Source organism: Tamandua tetradactyla, chromosome 12 (assembly GCF_023851605.1).
Source record: "Tamandua tetradactyla isolate mTamTet1 chromosome 12, mTamTet1.pri, whole genome shotgun sequence".
Taxonomy (NCBI): Eukaryota; Metazoa; Chordata; class Mammalia; order Pilosa; family Myrmecophagidae; genus Tamandua; species Tamandua tetradactyla.
This window is the reverse complement of record NC_135338.1, coordinates 63609180-63615075: the sequence shown is the minus strand read 5'-3', so window position 1 is coordinate 63615075 and position 5896 is coordinate 63609180. Positions and strand designations below refer to the sequence as shown.

Genomic DNA, 5896 nt, shown 5'->3' with positions numbered 1-5896 from the left:
AGGCCAAATAGGAGAGTTGAATGGGGATGTAGTGGGAATCACCACCTCTGTATCCTTCAAGTCCTTAAGAGTGGCAGTAATCTCTGCAATCCCTATAGGAATCCAGTATTGTTCTGATTTACTATTTTGTTAGGTAGGGGAAGTTCTAGTGGCTTCTACTTGGCCTTTCCCACCATAATAACCCTCATTGCACAAGTTAGAGAGCCAATGTGGGGGTTCTGCCAGTTGCTCAGTATGTCTATTCCAATTATACATTCTGGAACTGGGGAAGTAACTACAGAATGGGTCTGGTGGCCCACTGGACCCACTGTGAGATGTACTTGAGCTAAAACACCATCAATCACCTGACCTCCATAAGCCCCCACTCTGACTGGTGGACCAGAGTGATGTTTTGGGTCCCCTGGAATTAATGTCACTTCTGAAGTAGTATCTAATAATCCCTGAAATTCTGATCATTTCCTTTTCCCCAACTCACAGTTACCCTTGTAAAAGGCTGTTGGTCTCCTTGTGGAAGGCTTGGAGGAAGATTAACAGTATAAATTGTTATACTGTAATGTGTAAAAAGGTCCTCCCCCAAAAGGGACCTGGCCTCCCTCTCATTCAAGGGGCTCTGGGTCTGTAAAATGTCTCAAGTCTGGAAATTGATTAAGGGGCCATGACTCTCTGTTTTTGTAATTTAAGTTAGATTTCTGTTTACTTGACCTAGAGCTCTTATTTATACAGCTCGAAGAAGAATTTAGTAGACTGCTCATCTATTGTACTTCTAGGTACCCCATGATCTACTAGCCAATGCCACAAGTCTCTGTGAGTCAGATTATTCTGACTCCTGCTTTGAGTCTGCTATCTATTATGATAGCCACATCCACCTTGTCTTTGGCGATTAAGTGCTGCCACCTGGCTTCTGCCAACTCAGGATCCGGTCATCCCCTTTAATCCCTGTTTAAGGATTCCAGTTTAGTGACAGCAATTCCCACCATAATATCTGACCTACAGAGAAGTGTAACTAGAGAGCTCTTCAGGGATGATGGCGCTAGTCTCAAATTTATTTCTCATAGTTCTGGTAAGGTTGCATCCTCTGAATATTCCTGGGGTGTAAGAGCAAGCTTTCCAGATAAATATACTCTAACATTCCAGTCTCTCTAAGCCTCTGGATCACCTCATCTACATTATACCAGGCAGTTCTGGCATTTCAACCTCAGGTAATGTCAGCCACCTTTTGATCCATGTTTCAGTCAATCATCCAAACAAATTAATGCCTTTTCTAACCCCTCGAACTATAACACTGAATGCAGAATCTCTGCTTAGTGGGCCATATCAATAAATTCAGCCTGATTCAACTTTATATTCCTCCCACCATTATCCCACACCCTTAAAATTCATTGCCACACACAGTCCCCTGACTTCTGCTATATAAATTGGAAAGCTCACACAGTTCTTCTTGAGTATAATGTACCTCCTCATGTGTGATACCATGTACCTCACCTTAAGGGCCTGTTGGGACTTTAGTTATAGGTCTGGAAGAAATGAGGTGTGGTGGGGGTGGGTCATGAAAAGAATTAGAAGTATCTTCCAAGCCATTTATTTCAGGGCATTCATTTGCAGTTTCATCTGGTGAGACAAGATTAATCACTCTAGGGCTAATCCTTTGAGATGGAGGCAGGGTGGCCAACTCCTCAGGGCAGGCTGGAGGTGGGGCAGCTATGTCCTTAGGACAGACTATTACAGGGTTTTCTAGAGAAGACTCAGCATGACCTCACCACCGACATTATCAATCCTTGTGTCGCCATCCCATTTCTCAGGGTCCTGTTCCTTTCCAATTAATGCCCTCACTTTAACAGCAGACACCATGCAAGATTGAGATTTCAGTTTATGTTGTAAAGTTGCTACTCTAACAATAAGTTTCTGAGTCTTATTTTTGGAGATCTCAAGTCTAAGGCTACAGGAAATGAGATTTTCCTTTAGGACACTCATAGAAACATTTACATCTGTCAGACAGCATGTAAGCTTCTCATTAGAAGCCTTAAGCCCATCCCTTTCACTCATTAACGTATACAGTGTATCTAACAACAGTCAGCCAACATCTCTATACCTCCTATTTCTACAAAACTCTGTAAAGGTGTCAGAAACATTTCCCCCCCACACCCTGGTTTCATACAAACAAAGCATTAGAAGAATCGAATGGTGATATTTTGACTATCTCTCTTGCCAACTAACCGCATGGATTGACAGTACCATTCTGGTTACAAGAATCAGAGTCCTTAGTGCCTTGAGTCCAGTCAGAATAGAAAACCAATCATAAAAACCCATTTTTAAGATACAGTTTCTTAAGAACCACCCCACTCCCGGTACCAAGCTGTATTAGCTAAGGTTCTCTAGAGAAACAGAATCAGCAGGAAATATCCACAGATATAAAATTTATAAAAGTGTCTCACATAACAGTGGGAATGTAGAGTCCAAAATCCATAGGGCAGTCTGTGAAGTTCACTTTGATGAAGGGTCTGGATGAACTCCACAGGAGACACTCACCAGCCAAGGCAGGAAGAAACTGTCTCTTCTGAATCCTCCTTAAAACCCTCCCAGTAATTTGATTAAAATCATTGCAAAAGACAGTCCCCCTGGCTGATTACAAATGCAGTCGGCTGCAGATGCAGCAGACATGATCATGATTTAATTCTATGAAATGTCCTCATAACAACAGACAGGCCAGCACTTGCCCAACCAGGCAAACAGGCACCACCACCTGACCTTGACATATGGTTCCTCAGAAAGTTAAATATAGAATTACTAAATGATCCCCTAATTCTGCTTCTAGGTATATACCCAAAATAATTTGAAGCAGGGACTCAAACAGATATTTGTACACCAATGTTCATAGTGGCATTCACAGTTGCCAAAAGACAGAAGCAGCTGAAGTGTCCATCAGCAGATGAATGGATAAACAAAATGAAGTATATACATACATTGGAATTCTATTTTGCCATATGGGTGGAAGTTCTGATACATGCAGCAACATGAATGAACTTTGAAGACATAATATTGAGTGGAATAAGCCAGACATAAAAAGACAAATATTTTATGTTCTCACTTACATGAGCTAATTAGAATATGCAAATTCATAGAATATAGAAAATAGAACATATGTTATTGGGGTGTTGATAGGGAATGGTGAGTTAACCATTAAATTGTACAGAGTTTCTATTTGGGTTGATGGAAAAGTTTTGGTAACAGATGATGTATACAGAACATTTGTGAATGTAGTCAACAGTACTAATTATATATTTGAATGTGGTTAGAAGGAAAATTTTAGGTTGCATATATTTTACTAGAATAAAAATTTAAACAACAACATAGGACTGTACGACTCCATGAACCTTAATGTAAATAATGGACTATAGTTAATGGTGTAATTATATAAGTATTCTTTCATAACTTGTAATAAATGTACCACACTAATGTAAGGTCTTAATAATAGAGTGATATATGGAGACTCTGTATTTTATGCATGATTTTTCTGTAGAGCTATGACTTCTATAATTAAATAAAATGAAGAAATTTTATGTTGCATGTATGTTAGTGGAATAATTTTGTTTTTTAAAAAAAAGAATGAAGTACTGATTCCCCATAAAACATGGATGAACTTTGCCAAGTGAAAGAAGCCAGACAGAAAAGGACACATATGACTCCAAGTATATGAAATGCCCAGGATGGGAAACGCTATAGAGACAGGAAATAGGCTAGTAGTTGCCTAGGTATGGGGGGAAGGGGTGAGGAGCAATGGAGAGTGATTGATTGCTCCTGGGGATGAAAATGTTCGAAAAATGTGATGATAGCACAAATCTGAATATATTAAAACCATTGAACTGTACACTTTAAATGGTTGCCTTTTATGTGGTATTAAAAATAAAATCAAAATTAGAGTGAACTCTGAATAGTACCCAGTTTATTTTTCTAAGTGCTACTGAGTTGTTAGGCCATAAATACTCATTAGTTTATTTCTACTTAACTACTTAATAAACAGACCTATTACATATTTATCTTGGCCTGGGGCATCATGAAAAAATTACTGAGACACTGAGGGTACTGAGAATCAAGAAAGTTTGGGACCCTTTGTTAGAAGGCATGACCCTCCCTCAACTTCCACTATATTCCTGCACTTTTATATGTATCTGAACACATTCTTACTCTTCTGGCATCAAAGGAAGACCTGGCTTTTCTTTTCAAAACTATTTTCTCCTCCATGTTCTGATAGTAAGTCCTTCCTTTCCCCTGGCAAACTCCCACACTTCACTGCCCCTGTCCATGCTGTGTAAACAAGCTGGGCAAGGAAGAGTAGCAGCCCAGATGAGACAGTGGTCAGTTCTGCCTGAGGGTTGGGAATGGCCCCGGTGGTTGTCCAAAAGAATTGTTCTCTTTACCATGCCAGCTAAAAACAATTCTCTAATTAAAAACAAAGCCTCTAGATGTGCCATGGCTTCCATAGTGATGACAGCTCTCACTAGGCCTGAGCTGTGTTAGCCTCTCCCCCAGGAGACCGTTGCAATCCTGCTCCTCAGTAACCTTTCATCACCGAAAGGCCATGATAAAAACTGTGGACATATTGGAGGGGATGCAACAGGATTCGGAGGAGTGTAGTACTCGGGAACAGGAAAAATATAACATAGAGAAGGACACTGCAGCCCACATCAAGAAGGAGTTTGACAAGAAGTACAACCGCACCTGGCATTGTATTGTGGGGAGGAACTTCGGTAGTTATCTGACACATGTAACCAAGCACTTCATCTACTTCTACCTGGGCCAAAGCGGCCATTCTTCTGTTCAAGTCTGTTTAAAGCATGGACTGTGCCACTCAGCCAGTGACCCATCCAGAAACACAGAGTGCAGCCTAAACTCCAAATACCAGAGACTGGAATCCTCAGCCTTGCTAAGAGAACACCTTGATCTCTGAACCTTTATTATGTTGTTTTGTACAGGGCATTCTCTGTACTAATTTGTTGTGGTTGTAAAATAGCTTATATTTGTATTTATTTTCTATTTCCTACTTCTCCCTGTCCCATATTTTTTCTTCCAAATCTTTTCTTTCAAAATTCATTCCTTTCAAACAAAACAAATCTGTTGGAGATGTGAAAAAGAAAAAAAAAGAAAGAAAGAAACAAAGCCTCTGCCTTTTGCTCAGTCTCTCCTGTCCCAGCATTAAAAGACTCAGCTGTCTCCCTCCTTCTTAAACAAATATCATTGTGTGCTGTTTTGTCTTAGACACTAGGGATAAGACCAAAATGCAGGTTCCAAACCACGGCCTTGAAGGAAAAAAGTGAGAGAATCCATTTTCTCAAGACTATAACATTCCATCATTCACATGCACAAAAACAGTTGAGTAATTATGTAAAATATCTTTGAACTGAACTGAGTCCAAATTTGGATGTTTACTTTTTGAAAATAGAACTTGTGCTAGCTTTTTTTGTTTTTAATTGTTAAGATCCTAATTAGGGTTATTTAAATGACAGCTTAGTCAAACAACCCAATAAATTTTGTGGGTTTTATCTTTTTAGAAGTTACAGCAAGGACATTCAAGCTTAATAACCTCAACAACAATTTCTAAATTTTTCTATCTAAGAGACTTAAACCACAAGGAGAAAAATAAAGGTTAAGAAAAAGGAGTTGATATACATGCTGTACATAAAGAAAAAAAAATGTGTTACTTACATATGAGTAGCAGTACTTCTCAATTGTTTTCTGGACAGGCTCATCAACATTACTGGACTGCTGAGAAGCAGCCAGGAAAGCGTAGTGAAGTGGTAGTTGGGAGTTCATGACAGGAAGTAAGATGCAACAATGACGATTTGTTAATTTCATTTTCCATATAGGAGTCACTGTTTGGGAAAATAAAAACATAATTTAT

The 5896-nt window shown here is 39.3% G+C and overlaps 1 pseudogene; it reads left to right on the top strand.

The window, feature by feature from the left end:
• Nucleotides 1–4341: 4341 nt before the first annotated feature.
• Nucleotides 4342–4829, top strand: LOC143651434 (dynein light chain 1, cytoplasmic pseudogene; annotated as a pseudogene).
• The last annotated feature ends 1067 nt before the right edge of the window (nucleotides 4830–5896 follow it).